Source organism: Dipodomys spectabilis, unplaced genomic scaffold, assembly GCF_019054845.1.
Source record: "Dipodomys spectabilis isolate Male_0828 unplaced genomic scaffold, ASM1905484v1 ptg000098l, whole genome shotgun sequence".
Classification (NCBI taxonomy): Eukaryota; Metazoa; Chordata; class Mammalia; order Rodentia; family Heteromyidae; genus Dipodomys; species Dipodomys spectabilis.
This window is the reverse complement of record NW_024870775.1, coordinates 3325171-3341994: the sequence shown is the minus strand read 5'-3', so window position 1 is coordinate 3341994 and position 16824 is coordinate 3325171. Positions and strand designations below refer to the sequence as shown.

At 41.9% G+C, this 16824-nt stretch overlaps 1 pseudogene; it reads left to right on the top strand.

Annotated features, from left to right (window-relative positions):
- The first annotated feature begins 2051 nt into the window (after positions 1-2051).
- Positions 2052-6189, top strand: LOC122113773 (annotated as a pseudogene).
- Positions 6190-16824: the final 10635 nt, after the last annotated feature.

Sequence of the window (16824 nt, the reverse complement as noted above, 5' to 3'; positions counted from 1 at the left end):
ACAAGTAATTGTAGAAAAAAGAGACAGGGGAAAGAGGGAAAGGTGAGAAGAAAGAAGGGAAAAAGAAACATCAAGGAAGCAAGGAAAGAAGTCAGAATAGAAGGAAAGAAGGAAGGCAAAATAGAAACAAGGAAGGAAGCAAGAAAGGAAGGAAGGAAGGAAGGAAGGAAGGAAGGAAGGAAGGAAGGAAGGAAGGAAGGAAGGAAGGAAAGAAGGAAAGAAGGAAGGAAGGAAGGAAGGAAGGAAAACAGAAAGGAAGTAAAGCACAGTGAACAGTGATTATAAGTGGGAACCATTGGACATGGCTGGTGTTAATGAAAATGGGACATGTGCTGTGGTAAATACAGAGGAAAACTCAAGCACACAATTACTTATCTACCAATTCCAGTTTTAAGTACATATAAAAAAGAATCTAAAGCAAGGAATGTAAGCCTACATGTGTACATTCGTGTGGATAGGAATATTTCTAAAATGCCCAAATAACTCAAACACTCAAATAATCAAAATATTCTGTCTACATAGAATAAAATATTAGTCAGGTTCAAAAGAAAGGATACTATGACACATGTTACAACATAGAGCAAACTTGCTAAGACTATGCTAAGTGAACTATCCAGAGACAAAAAGGCAGATACTGTGTGGTTCTACTTGTGCAGGACCTAGTCTATTACATGTGGCCATAGTGGAATTCAACAGATTGTATAATGGATCATAGGAAATTGATGGCAAGTGGATGAGGAATGTGAGAAGTTCAATATCAAGATGCCAGCATCGAGGAAGGGCCATCTTGCTGGCTTATGCCATGGCAGAAGGCATCATATGGCAGAAGAATAGAGGATGGATCCAGGAAAAAGAAGTGGAGCTGACCTTGCCAAAAGGCTGAACAGGTCGTGCCCTGGGGCAGCAGGAGCCAATCACAGTTCAGGAAGTGGGGAGGACTGCAGGCCAGTGAGTGTCCTGAGACTTTAAAACCTGATCTCAGGGCCAGGTGCTTTTAGGACAGCTGTCTTTGGAGAGTTGCACTGCAGAGGGCTCCTGCACAGCTTCAAGTTCAGGTGAGCATCCCAGCCCACAGAGGCATGGTGGGAACAGGGGTGGAATAGAAGGCCTTTCAGGGGCAAGAGCACAAGCAGATCAACTTCCATTTCTGCCTCAGCATGGACATTGGGGGCCAGCTGAGAAGGGTGGTGGGGATGGCATAGGGCGGTGGAGTGAAACCCAAGGGTGGCTACTCCATCAGCCAGAAGATCTCAGGTCGTGCAGTTTGGTCAGACTCGGGATCTGTCCAGGTTGCATAAGGCAGCTGGACGCCTGCAAACTGCACTGTAATGCTCTCCCATTCTTGAACCATCAGGTAATATGCTCTTTTGCATCATTATCAGGTAACGTGCAGTGGGCAGAAACATGGGCTGATCCAAACCTAAGCATGGAGCCCCATGAGCTACCTGCTCCTGCTCAGGGGCTCGACCTTGGAGTTCTAGATTGCACTCTGTGCAGTACATGACCAAGTGCATGAATGTGACAGCAGGTTGTGATATTGGAAGCTGATGTGTAAAAGTGAGAATGTGGGGTGTTGTCTTCCTAGTTTGTCTAGGAAAGATATTCCAGAGGGTTTCACCCAAGAAGGGGAGAAGGCAGTGCACGACACATCCATCTTCTACTCTGCATTGGCTAAGGAGATGTCAGTGGACTCTGAGCTTTGGGGGATAGCATTGCTCCTAGCTGAGATCAGATATCCCATTGGGTGAGATTTTAGCTGGAATCCTAACATTTAAACCAACCATTAACCTTGCACACTTTGCTTCAACTCCAAGAGCTCTCGCCAGGATAATGTTCATGCCCATTGCTTGACCACATACCTCTACTTTGATGTTTTAACCCAAGTATATCCTTAAGCCTTAATATGGCTCTGGACAAATATTGGAAAGTCTTATTTAAATATCTAAATGTTCATGGTGGCATTAATTCTTTTCTAGCTAAGACTAAGCAGACTGTTGACATCATGAGTCACTGGAAATCCCGGCTTCATTTCCCTTTCCAGGCTTTCCAATATGGATCCTTCTCTGTTGCTGGCCATCCTTTGCTTGGGAATGGCCTCAGCTGCTCCAGTGTTGGATCCCAGTTTGGATGCACAGTGGACAAAGTGGAAGACAGAATATGGCAAAAGCTACCATTCGGTGGGTAATATGGAAAGTGTTCTGAAGGACGCCACAGACGAGATCCTTGCTGATTTAACTTTATCCAAGCCAGGTCTCCAAGGCAGTCAGCTAATACCAGTCATATAAGCAGGATGTGGGCAGATAGCCTGCTGTTCTCTGACTCCAGAAAACAGCTTCCCCAAATGCACAACATCCTGGACAGCGTCTCTCTCCATCTTTGTCAGCAGTTCCATTTAGTGAACGGCGGTTGGGTTTAAGTAGACAGAGTGCTCATCCCTTGTGCTTATTCCTAGGATGAAGAAGGATTGAGGAGAGCAATATGGGAGGAGAACTGGAAAATGATTGAAGTGCACAATGAGGAAGAGTGCCAAGGGAATCATACCTACACCCTGGAAATGAACGCCTTTGGAGACATGGTAAGTGTCCTGGGCTTTGCTTACAACGGGGCTTGCTCTCCTTACTTCTCCACAAAATGACCTGCTTTTGAAATATCTTCTTTACTCTTTCCTGAAGACTGATGAAGAATTGCAGCAGGGGGAAACTGAGTTTCAGCCCGTTAGGCCCAATGAGGAGGAACAAATATATCCAGATCTTCTATTCGGTGACCTGCCTGCCTCTGTGGACTGGAGAGAGAAAGGCTATGTGACCCCTGTGAAGGATCAGGTATGACAGTGTCACTGTCGACCCTTTCACTGCCCATAGCAAAGCCAGGAGTAGTTGTCACTTGGTTTGGCAGACTCTGTAGTGTCCTGGAGTTCGCGGTTCTTTTGGAAGCCTGTTCACACACAGGAGCTGATGTCCATGGCTTGGTATTTGCTTTGTGTATGAGGGAATTTTCTTCTCTTATCAGGGTCAATGTAATTCGTGTTGGGCTTTTTGCGCAACTGGTGCACTAGAAGGACAGATGTTCAAGAAAACGGGCAAACTGGTCTCCCTCAGTGAGCAGAACCTAGTGGACTGTTCTCGTCCCCAAAACAACGGCTGCACTGGTGGCCTACCACACCTTGCTTATCAATATGTTAAGAACAACGGAGGCCTGGACTCAGAGGAATCCTACCCCTATGAAGCAAAGGTAATTGCAGCTCTGTACCTTGTTGTCACTCCTGCCTGCATTGCAGACAGTCCACCAACTTCAGAGATAAGACTTGCTCTTCCCAATTCACACTTCAGATGATAGGGTCTTTTTCTGTCAACTCTCTGTTTCTGTCACTGTCATCATTAGCTGGGTCAGAGTTCTGTGGACTGGAGAACATAGATGGGTAACAATCGGGTGATTTTTTTATTGCTGTGTGACCCAGTGTATATGTATGCTATTCTTTAGCCAAGGATCTGTCCATGGTGAACACCTGGTATGAAGAGATAGAGATAGCCTGATTTTCCGTTTCAAATGAGCTAGGAATAGAATTTCACCTTCTGGTTTCCAACAGTGCTGACTTAGAAACCCTAAGTTACAAAGTGAAACTTCAGAGCTGGATGGCTCTAATCACATCTGTTCCCTCTTTCCCTTCAAAGAATGGACCCTGCAGGTACAAACCTGAGAATTCTGCTGCTAATGTCACTGGATATGTTATTCTACCTCCCAGTGAGCAGGCCCTTATGAGGGCTGTGGCCACGGTGGGTCCCATCGCTACTGGGTTTCATTCAGCCCATTCATCCTTCAAGTACTAAAAAGGAGGTAAGTGTGTTCTTTGTAGAAATAGATGCAGGACAAATGACAAAAGGATCCTAACACTCGACTGATTCTTTGTCATGCAAGGGTCAGGGAACATAGATGTTTTGGTGTAGAAAGGGCACCTGGTTTTTCAATATGTACATACAATTCTTTTGGACTTTATTTTCCCTTTTGATATTATTATTATTATTATTTTGTGGGGGGTACGGTCGTGGGGCCTGAACTCTGGGCCTGGGCGCTGTCCCTCAGCTCTTCAGCTCAAGGCTAGCCCTCTACCACTTGAGCCACAGTGCCACTACTGGCTTTTGTCTTGTTGCTTATGTGGTGCTCAGGAATTGAACCCAGGGACTCATTCATGCAAGGCAAGCGCTCTACAACTGGGCCACCTTCCCAGCGGCCCATTAGATATTATTTCAAGCCTGTCTCCATATCCCTATTTAAATTTGTCAAAGTAAAAGTAGTTGCATCATGAAGTATTGGTTGTATAATTGAAATTTTATTCAATTATGGAATATTTATAAATGGCCAAAGATTTTAATAGTTTATATTTTTTAGGTTCACATATTCATTGACTTCTGTCAATGCTGGAAGTTGAACACAGGCCCTGTGCTTTAGCCTGGCTTTTTTCACTCAAAACTAATAGTGTCCCATTTGAGACCCTTTTCTTCATTGAGCTTTGTGCTTGTTAATTAGAGATGAGTCTCATGGAATTTCCGGCCAAGGTTGGCTTGGAACTGCAAGTCTGTAATCTCAGCTTCCTTCTAGTATTATAGATAGGAACTGCACCTGGACAACCTTCCTTGGTTCAAGGAACTTTGAATTTTATGCAGTGTCCTTGAAATAAAATGCCCAGATTTCACACACTGGTCTCCTCTCCTATTAGACAAACCTTTTTACCAAGGCATATGTGCTAATATGTATTTCTGTCAGTTTTCAGCCTAATTCCTAACTTTGTTCATGTAGTTCTGAAGGCTTACCTGGACTTTACATAATTTTGGTGAATGTAGAAATACTTTCCTTATTGTTCCTCAGAGTGGGGTGCTGTCAGGTTCCTGGAGCGTCCTATGTGGTTTGGTTTTCTTTTTTAGGTATTCATTATAATCCAACCTGCCCCAAGTACCTGACTCATGGCGTTGTGGTGGTTGGCTATGGATATGAAGGAGAAGAAGAAACAGAAAACAACAAATACTGGCTGATCAAGAACAGGTAAGAAATGGCCAAAACATGCAGCTTTCCAGGTTCATGACTATAATCCTACTCACTACAAGGCTGAGCTCTGAGGTTCAAGGTTCAGAGCCAGCCAGGCAGGAATGTCCATGAGACCCTTATCTTCAGTTAACCACCAAAAGACCAGAAGTGATGCTGTGGCTTAAGGGGTAGAAGACCAGCCTTGAGCAAAAAGAACAGCACCCAGGTTCTGAGTTCAAGTGCTAGCACAATCGTAAAAAAAAAAAGAAAAAAAAAAAGAAAAAGGAAGGAAGCAAGCAAGCAGGCAAGGAGGCAGGCAAGCAAGCAAGGAAGCAAGCAAACAAGGAAAAAAGAAAGATGGGAAGTGAAGGAGGGAGCAATAAATTGCCTAACCTACTTGTAGAAAAAAGTCCAAAGAGAATTTAATGTGGAGAGTCAGTATTGGTATACAGGCTCTACCAATTTTTATTCTACTGACCTATGAATGTGGGACTATAGAACTAGATTCTGACATCAGCTCTCTAGGGACAGGCTTTTAATATGGTATTTTTACCATTTCATATACATTCTGAAAGTTTTGAAACAGAATGTCCTTTCTGTCTCTACTTTATATTTTATTTATCTTTTGTTGGTCATGGGGTGGAACTCTGGGCCTGCACACTGTCCATTAGGTCTTCAGCAAAAGCCTAGTGCTCCTCCACTTGAGCCACAGTGCTACATATGGTTTTCTGAGTTTTTTTTGTATTGAGATAAGAGTCTCCCAGTCTTTCCTGCCTGGGCTGGCTTTGAACTGGGACCCTCAGATCTCAGCCTCCTGAATAGCTAAAATTAGAGGTGTGAGCCCCAGGACCATCTACCTCTACTGTTGTAATCCCTTGTGAACTCATCACATTGGACATGGACAAGAGGTTATGAGCAGATTTAGATCAAGGAAGGGTGAAGGACATTGGCCCATCTCAATTCTCTCTGCTGACTGTGTTGTGTTTAGCACGGTTTTGATTGCATGTGACTGTTCCTAAAGCCCTTGCAGTTTATGTTATGTATTAAAACTAACACTTGCTCTTCTTCAGCTATGGCACAAACTGGGGCATAAACGGCTATGCAAAGGTGGCCCGAGACCGAAACAACCACTGTGGAATTGCCTCCTTTTCCCTCTATCCCACTGTGTGAGATCTTGGATGGACATAAGTCTGGGACAGCCTTCTCTGAAGGGGGCATTGTCTTCACCGCAACCCCGTCCTACTATGTAGGACCAAATGCTTGATGATCCAAGTTGTGATGTACATTTTAAGATCTTTTTCTACTTGTAAGATGATACCACGCGTGTGATTGCTACCATAAATGGATGTATATTACTGATTCACTTAATAATGTGTTGACTCAAATGACTAATTTGTTTTAAGTTTTCTGTTTTATTTCATTTTGTGTATGTGTGTGTGTAATCAAGATTGCAATTAAGTCTGTCAGAAACATAGACATGAAGAGACTAATCATCCGCTAGGAGAAGTGGGTGGTCTGGTCTTCCAGTCATGCAGATCTCTGGAATCAGCTTCCCAGGGCTGTGTCTAAGGCAATCATTGACTGGAGTCAAATTAGACAAATATTGATAAAGGAAAATAGTTTTAATAAAGAAAAAAGATCACAAAAGCAATGAGAAGCGTGCATTATTTTACTACTACAAAATGATCTGAGGAAATACATGCATTACATTCAAGATGAAGGCAGTCGAGTTGAGGTATGGCACCAAAGACTCAGAGCTAGCCCCTAGAGCATCTTCTCCAACTACTGGTGAAGACCTCTGGTCATCTTGCAGTGAAGAAAAACAGGACACTGGTAGATTGCCCGTGTGAAATAGGACACACGGGAATTAAGGGAGAAAGACCTGGTTTTGAGACTTGTTGGGAAAAATAGTTCCAGACTTGGGAGGTGAATCCTAGAGGGAAAATCCTAAGTGAGAATGAGAGCTTCCTTATGACCAAGCTAGATACAATCTTTACATTATGAAAAAGTTTCACAGAAATGACTCCCAGACATTATTAGTATATAGTAAAGAGGTTCATCATCCATGTGTTTTCAAAAGCCTTAAATGTCCCAGATAAACATAAAGGAAGGCTAGAAGTAGTTAGTGAAATATTTTCATCCTCCCTGAGGGGATAGTAAGATAGAAAACTGGACCCAGCCAACAGAGCCTACAGCACAATCCATCCACATCCCTCTAGACTGGGTGCTATGTGGTGTTCGATTCTCTTTTGGCTTTCCCTACTACATGAGATACTGTTTATTTTTTAACTAAAGGAAAAATGTCACACCAGCAGTGAAGCTCCTTGGGTTTTGAATACCAGCAGGCAGTGTTGTAGGGAGACTTGTGAGAGTCACCCTTCCTCTGCAGGATGGGACCCAGATCTGATATAACTGAAATGTGCATAGCACCCACTGAGTACCAGCCATCACCACTGTGGAACACAGTTCTGACTTCAGTGGGCAGGTGCTGCTCTACTCAGGGCATGAGGTGGGAGGAAGGCATCAGCCAGAATAGTGATCAATGGGAATAAAAGATATGAGCATCTTAGCAGAGACCAGAGGTCAAAACCCCAGAGACAAGAGATGTGGTTAGAGCCCTTGAGGAAGATACAGGGTTGAGATGTGGAGGATGATACTGGTGATGGGTGGGTTTGGGACACAGAGGCACCACCGTGGCATGGAGTAGAAGAACATTCCAGGCAGTCTCTTCTAGGAAAACAATGACCTAAAACCCATCGGCCTGAAAAATAACAATGTCCCCCTTTTCCGGCTAGACTCAACTTCCTAGTTTGTCATTTAGAGTTCTTTCTTCATCCTGGAAAAACATGGAGGTTATGCTGCGCTGAACATCCATAACATTTATTCATTGAGTAGCTGAATAAACTGAGAAAATAACCCACTTCATTACATAGATGACAAGCAAATGGGAATTGGAAAGGACTCACTGATTCCTCCTTTTGTTTCCTCCAGCTCTAATTGCCCCAGAGCAAGGAAGTAGCTGGATTTTGAAGAACTTCCACAAACAGTAAGTTAAAAAGTAGCAAATTGCCCAGATGCCAGTGGCTCACACTTGTAATCCTGACTAGAAAGGATGCTGACATCTTAGGATCAGAGCTCAAAGCCAGCTTGAAGAGGAAGTTCCTGAGAATGTAAAGTATAACTACCAACAAGCCAGGGGTAGAGCTGTGGCTCAAATTGTAAAGCACTAGCCTTGTGTGGAAAAGCTAAAGGATAGTGTGCAGGCCCTGAGTTGATGACCCAGTTACCAGCACAACCACCAATATGTAAATACACATAAGTTTGTGTATATATGGACAGAGACCCATTCTAAATAGAAGACAGGCAGAAAGGTTGCTCAGTCCTTTTCAGGGTTTTCTAGGATCAAGATAAACTCTTGAATCTGACTATAGTCCAGATGTGAATGACTGGTAAGCTCTAGGCAATAAAGACCATCAATATAGATTGTTTTTTGTTGTTTTTGGTCCTGGGGCCTGAGCTCTGAGCCTGGGCACTGTCTCTCAGCTCTTCAGCTCAAGGCTAGAGCTCTACCACTTGAGCCACAGTGCCACTTCAGGTTTTTCTGCATATATAGTGCTGAGAAATGGAACCCAGGGCCTAATGCATGCAAGCCAAGCACTCTACCACTGAGCCATCTTCCCAGCCCCAATATAGAGGTTTTTACAATCTACTGTAGGACTAATAAGCCTTTGATGAAAAGTCGTATCTCAAGTATACATATAGTTCAAGTGAAAAATCAGAACATGACTGGTTAACCAGTGCTTTCTTGTCTCATTAAATTCGCAACACAATTCTGTGTGGCCACTGGTGTTATCCACTTTTTATACTAGATATGATCAACATTTAGGGATGGTATATTATTTCCTTATATTCATGCCTAATAAATGTAATGAAAATTATTTACAATTGAAAACCATATAATCAAGTAGAATTGGGTCAAGCTTCCTGGACATGTGCTGCTTAACTCATGGAAATTTTTAATTCATTACATATAAATGTAGACATAAATATAGAGCATAAAATTTACTTAAGTAGAAGGTTCTTTTTTTTTTTTTTTTTTAAGTAGAAGCTTCTTGATGTTGGGTAACTTGGGTTATCAATGTTTAGAATTTTCAGTAAACATGTTCTTTTTTAACAACTCTAACAAACATCAATTAAATTAACAAAGGAAGCAGAAAAAGCATACAAATTCTCACCATTCTGATAATCCAGATTGAATAACAAAAAGATCAAACTGAAATAAAAATTCAGACAAGTCTCTAATGACCTTCTTCTCATCCATGATATGGATGAAAATTAAAGTGAAAACAGGACAGTTTAGCTACTGTAGAAATAGTCTGGCAGTTTCCAGAAAGTTATGCATACGATTAGTATCCTGGGTATTCAAAGGGAAATGAAAAAGTACTTTCCTGCAAGTCTGTTCACAAATGTTGGTTCCATTGTCACAATATTGAAGAGAGTGGGAACAAACAGTTGTGCAGAGGTCACTCTGTGCCCATTTTACATCTGAGGTTGGTCAAGGCAGAGAGGAATGCAGAGGTAAGCCTGGTAAGTGTTGGGGCAGGTGGCACATGCAATTCTAGCTGTAATTCAAGCTACCAAGGAGTCTGAGATCTGAGGGGTCATGGTTCAAAGCCAGCTGGTTGAGGAAAGTCTGTGAGATTTTTTTTATCTTTAGCAACCAGCAAGCTAGAAGAGGATCTGTAACTCAAGTGGTAGAATGCCATCCTGCAACACGGCCAAACCCTGAGTTTCAGCACTAGTTCTGGTGCACAAAATCAGAAGAGTGATGAGTGTCAAATCCCTTCTAAAACTCAGAAATAACTGTAGTGTAAGCCAGCAAATGGGGTTTAGTAGAGGAAGCTCAGGTTTTGCACTTTTCTTCTCTATACAGCTCTATTCACCATCTACTTTATGCCAGCAGAAATGGAATGCAATGTTCAGGACATTGAGGTAAAGCCTCTAGGCTCTTAGGAGCCAGCATCAAGACTTTGGAGCAGATGTGGGTTCACTATTGTCCTGCTGGAAAGGAAAAGCAGGCGTATAGCTGTTAGTCCCAGGGCAATAATGATAGGCCCAAGCTTCTATCATCCTAGCTACTTGGAAGGTAGAAATCATGGTATCAAACTTCAAGAGTAGCCTGGGCATACAGGTTATACAGACTACTTAGTGATGGCTGGGGAACGTGGCAGGTCCTTGTTATCTTCCTATGATACTGGGAAGCAAATAGGAGAAGGGAAATTCATCCCAGCCTATCATAAAGCAAGGAACCAAGGCCAACAGGTCTCTGGCGGCATGGCACAGGGCCCTGAATTTAATTCCCAGCACAACAAAAACCATGAAATAAAGTAATGACATAAGCTATACAATGACACTTGTCAAAGCACAGCTAGGAATATTTGTTTAAAGGCTTTGGGACGGTATTCCTGTATTACTACTGTATTGGGTTCCGTCAGTAAGGGATAGAGATTTGCCTTAACCCCTAAAGCAGCATGGGCAAGATCTAGTGGGAATTCATTTCCACTCAACAGCCAAGGGTCAGGAGGGAAACACCTCAAGGAAAAAGAACGGTAGGTGACTCTGTCTCAACAGTCCTGACACAATTCTTGACAATGACTGGCCTGAGTGGTCAGACATCACAGGTGCATGGTGGAAGAGGAATCTGAACCGATGTGAAGGATGATCAAATATGAAGAACAGGATCTTTTTGTCAGGTGCAGTGGCTCATACCTGCAAGTCTAGCTAATGTGAAAGAGAATGGTGGATGCTAAGAAAGGAAAGAAAGAGGGAAGACACTAGCTGAAAAACAACTAGAGCAAACCAGGTTGACAGTGTGACTCAGGTGGTTGCAGGAATTGCTTAGCAAGAAGAAGACCCCAAATTCAAGTCCCAATTCTGCAATTATACAAAGAATGAAAGCTAGACAAAGAGAATGTAAGAAGGAAAGAACACTAAAGAAAGAAAGAATGAAAGGATGAAATAAAGAGAGAAAGAAAGAAAACCAGGATTCTTTCCTAGGACTAGAGGTATGTAGACAGGACTAAAATATGATTCAGCAGTGTGATCAGAGTAACCGTTATCAAAATGTGAAGAGTTGTTTGTACAGAGGATGGGAAGCCACAGCTTTCTGGCTCAAGGGCTCAATATGTCCCTTGCCCTGTGCCTCATGACTGATTCCTCCCTTGGTGCTTTTTAGGAGCCAAGAGCTTAGCCGCTTGCTAGATTCATTTAGCTGCATGCCTTTAAGTCTAAATCAAGCATAAATGGTTCAGTTCAAGGTAAAGGTATTAAAAACATGCTGTTCAGCATTATTTACTATAGCTAAGATATGGAACCAACCCAGATGCCCCTCAGTAGATGAATGGATCAAGAAAATGTGGTATATATACACAATGGACTTCTATGCCTCCATTAGAAAGAATGACAATGCCCCATTTGTTAGGAAATGGAAAGGCTTGGAAAAAATTCTATTAAGTGAAGTAAGCCAGACCCAAAGGAACATAGGTCCCATGGTTTCCCTTATTTGCAATATCTAGTATATGTCTGAGTCAAGCAGAAAAGGTCAGATAAGGTGATGTTAGAGAAATGAACCCTAAGATATGTATTCAAATGTTTTTTTTCTTTCATGGGATTGTTTCTAACACATTTATAAGATTATTTCTTTGTTGCTTTGTATGTCTGCCCCCACAGTATAACCCCTGCTTTCACTGTATTTGATGTCAGTATAATTTGTGGAGGGGAAGTGGAAAAACAAATCGTTTAACTAGGGATACAGGTGGACTCCTTGCAATGATGAGATGTGCAAGTCATTATGTCGAAAAGGAACTTTACAACTTTGGTGCAGGGGAGGGGGGAGGATTTGGGGGGGCAGAGAGGATGGGATGGGAAGGGGAAACCAAGGAGGAAGCTACAATGCTTGATAAGAAATGTACTCATTATCTTGCCCATGTAATTGTAACCCCCAGTATTTTCACAATAAAAAAAAGAAAGAAAAACATGTTGTTCATTCATTCACCAAGTCTAAAAACACATACAAATCCCTTTCTATCTTACAAGATCATGAAAAAGTAATTAAATCTGGTAATGAAGATCTTCAATTTCATTCATGATTCTCATACAACCAAGGTCTGCACAATATAAGGTCTGTAAGGTTTGACTCACCAGTGACTTCCCTTGGGTTCTGCTTTCCCTGGGACCAGTCTCCCTTGCACACCTGCTCATTTTGGTGTCTGCTGCCTCTGCCTTGATGTAACTGTCCTCACATCACTCCTGGAGCTGTGCTCCCCAGTGCTATCCTCAACTGCAAATGAGTCACTGAAAAGCCAGTTTCTGTTTGGAGAGTGAAGCCAACCTCTGAGTATGGTATCTGGTGTTTTTCTGGACCGATGCTAAGAAGCCAGATGCACTAAGAAGCAAGAGCTCACTATGGAATGCTTGGTTCTATGTTCAGGGAGTTACAGTTTTAATATGCATTTTCTATTTATTATTCTTTGTTTCTTTTGCATGGTCCAGTGTTTTGAATTTAGGGCCTAGGTGCTGTCCCAGAGGCTTTTTGTGATCAAAGTAAATGTCCTACCATTTGATCAACACAATATCATTTTCAGCTTTTTCTCAGTGAAAATAAGAGTAAGGTGGTCATCTCAGATCTAAGATGGGGAGGCTGAGGCTTGGAGAAGCTGATAGGAAAGGCACACATGGATGGAATCTAAGGGAAAGTTCAACCTACAAGTCAGGGACTATGAGAAGAGAGTGATACCTTCATTATGTGTGTGTGTGTGTGTGTGTGCTTGTGTGTGTGTGTGTGTGTGTGTGTGTGTGTGTGTGAAGGTGGTCTGGGGCTTGAATTCTGGGCCTGGTTGTAGTCACAGTTTTTGTTGCTCCAGACTAGCGCTCTACCACCTAAGCCACTTTTTGCTTTGTGATGTTTGGTAGGTAATTGGAGATAGGATTCTCATGCACTTTGCTACCTGTGCTGGCTGCTCAGATCTACAATCATCAGATCTCAGTTTGCCAACTTGCTAGGTTACAGGCTTCAGACACAGGCACCAAGCTATCTTCATTAGTTATGGCTATTATTTTTATTATTATCACCATCATCATTCTTATACTTCTTTTGTATTGTGAAAATACCATACCCAGGGGTTACAATTACATGGGCAAGATAATGAGTACATTTCTTATCAAGCATTGTTGCCTCCTCCTTTGTTTTCCCTTCCCATGCCTTCCCACTCCACCCTCCTTCCTCCCCCCCTTGTGATAAGAATTCTCAGGCTTGAACTGGAAGTCTGGAGAATGCCTAGGAGCTTTTGTTCTAAAAGGCTAGCAATCTACCACTTGAGCCACAGCTCTACTTCCAGCATTTTGAAATTTAATTGGCTGAGTCAAATGGATTTTTCTGCCCAGGCTGGCATTGAAACTTGATCCTCAGATCTCATTTTCTACATAGTTAAGATTACAGAATTGAGACACAGATGCCTGGTAGAGTTTCATGAATTCTTGATGGTGGACTTACTTACCTATTCAGTTAATTTTCTGATGACATTATTCTCCACAAATTGGAAGGCACAAACACTCAGAAATTGCTGGTACTCACTAATTTCTCATGTGTATAATCTTCCGTGCTCTAGAGGTTGAAATCTGAGAATCATGGTTGGAAGCCAGTTGGGACAGAAAAATTCTCAAGACCTATCTCCAATTAACCAGTAAAACTTGGAAGAAGCGGTTTGGCTCATGTGGTACTGAATCGGCCTGGAGTAAAAAAGCTCACTGAGAATTCAAGACTTTGAATTCAAGTGTTCGTTAGTTCCTGCATAAAAAAACCCAAAAAGATCTCTGAAGTAAAATTATTTCATGAGTCATATGAATATCAATTAACTAACACTTTTCCATAGATAGTATTTATTAGGATGTATGTGTGTGTGTGTGTGTATTACCTTGCAAGAAAAGTTATATTGGCTAATGCTGATAATGCTGACTTTTTGGCTAATCCAGTTAATTTAAATTTCTGATCTCAGGTTGTTCCACTGGGGAGAAGTGTTAAGTGATAAGAGGTGTCTGCTCCCCATTTGATTTGTCACTTTTTTTTTTTTGTAACTCTGGACGTCCTGGGCTGGAGGGAAAATCTTAATGTGAAAAAGAACTTCAGCAGATGCACAGAAGAACATACTTTCTCAGATACTGCACTTTACATAGGAACTGGGAAGATACAGGGTGGGTTCGTGCCTAATATGTGTGCATCAGCCACCATCAAAAGGATTTTACCATGGCATTGGGGGTGGGGAGTAGAAGAGTTGGAAGTGAAAGAAATGGCTAGAACCCCACTTTACTATGTGCTTTGTTGAGGAGAATTTGTCTAAGTAGAAACTGGTGCCAACAAGACCTAGGGTTTCTCCTATTCCATCCTGTAATGTTTTCAGAGTGTCTGCTTTGACCCCGAGGTCTTTGATCCCTTTGGAGTTGATTCTGGTGCAGGGTGATATATAAAGATCTAGCTTTAGTTTTCTACAAGTATTTAACCAATTTTTCCAGCACCATTTACTGAAGAGGCTGTCTTTCTTCCATTCTAGATGCTGGAGAGTTGTGGACTGAAGGGAACCTTATTGCATGGTTGGTGGGAGTGTAAACTTGTTCAACCACTTTGGAAAGCAGTATGGAGGTTCCTCAAAAGACTCCACATAGAGCTCCCCTATGACCCAGAAATCCCACTTTTGGGCATTTACCCAAATGTTCACAAACAAGACCACACTAAAGCTACCAGCACCAGTATGTTTATTGCAGCATTATTTACTATAGCTAAGATTTGGAACCAACCCAGATGAATGGATGGATCAAGATGAATGGATCAAGATGAATGGATCAAGAAAATGTGGTATATATACACAATGGAATTCTATGCTTCCATCAGAAAGAATGACATTGTCTCATTTGTTCGTAAATGGAATGGATTGGAAAAAATTATATTCATTGAAGTAAGCCAGGCCCAAACAAACATAGGTCCCATGGTTTCCTTTATTTTCAATATCTAGTATATGTCTGAGTCAAGCAGAAAATCTTGTTGTTAGGGAAATGATATGTATTCAAGTATTTTTTTTCTCTGATGTGATTGTTTCTAACACATTTATAAGATTATTTCTTTGTTGCTTTGTATGTCCCTCCCCCACAGTATAACCCCTGCTTTCACTTTATTTCATGTCGGTATAATTTGTGTACTGGAAGGGGAAAAACAAATTGACTCTTTTTTTTTTTTTTTTCTTGGGTAAGGTCGTGGGGTCTGAACTCTGGACCTGGAGCTGGCCCTCAGCTCTTCAGCTCAAGGCTAGCGCGCTACCACGTGAGCCACAGGACCACTTTCGGCTTTTTTTTTTCTTCTGCTTATGTGGTGCTGAGGAATCGAACCCAGGGCCTCATGCATGCAAGGCAAGCGCTCTACCACTGAGCCACCTTCTCAGCCCCGGGAAAAACAAATTGAATAAATAGGGATACAGATGGACCCATTGCAGCAACGAGATGTACAAGTCGTTCTATCGAAAACGAACTTCACAATTTTGGTGGGGTGTGTGGGGGCTTAGGGGGAGGATGGGAAGGGATGGGAAGGAGAAACAAAGGAAGAGGCTACAATGCTTGATAAGAAATGAACTCATTATCTTGCCCATGGAATTGCAACCCCTCTGTACAGTATTTTCACAGTAAAAAAATAATACTAAATAGAAACTGGTATTGTCTAGACAGACGCTGATAACTTGCAGTGCTCATGTCTTGTAGTTTCATGTGAACACTGCCTTCTCTCTATTTCTCCTGCAGCTAGGGACTTCTTGGCTTAATTCTAGTTGGGCTCACATTCTGTCCTCTAGGCTTAGCTTGCTTTCCAAGGAACCAAGAGGCAGAGCAGCAGCTGCCACTCAGCCTGGCCAACCTCCATGGGTGGGTGGGCCCAAGGCAGTCACAAGGTTTTCTCCCTTCACCTCCCTGCAGAGGAAGCCCAAGGGCAACTGTAAAACCTGAACTTTAGAATTCTAATATAGATATTTGGAATGATTCTGTTGAATTCCAGGAAGTATTTCCAAACAACAGACAATCAATAATCTCCTTCCAGTCACTAGCAATATAGTATAGTTTCACAATCACCTGTGCTTCAGCCCCTGGACATGGAAAGAAGGATTCCTAGTTCTTCAGAATCTCAGAATGGAATCTTGGAAAATTGAGTTTAAAATCCTTAAGGGAGAGGGTAAAAGTTATCTCCTAGGGAAAGGAGATTATTTTCAACAATGATTAGAAAACCATCTTTTCATAGTTGATGTGGGTATAGAAGTTAATCAAATGAATCAAACATTTAAAGATAAAAGTAAAGATGATCAAAGAAGTTAACAAAAAAGCATAAGGTAAAATCTTTATGACTTAGAACTTGGCAATGATTTTCACATGTAGTAAAAGTAATTATAGGAAAATTAGATAAGCAAGATGTCTTCATAATGAAATCATTTTTGCATTCAAAGGCTCCAGAATAGAAGGGAAAAGCAATCCAGAGAAAACATTTGCAAATCACAGAGGGAATGAGGAATTAAAATCAAGAAAACTTAAAGAGCTCCTAAATAAAACTCAACACCACCACGACTAATACAATAACTGCATTGAATAGGGTCCAAAAGTAGAATTGAGGACAAATAAGCGCATGAAGATATGTTTCATATCATATGTATTGCTCATGTGGAAAAGACAAATCAGAATCACAATGAACTACCAGCTCACAGGCATTAGGAGAAGCATTGA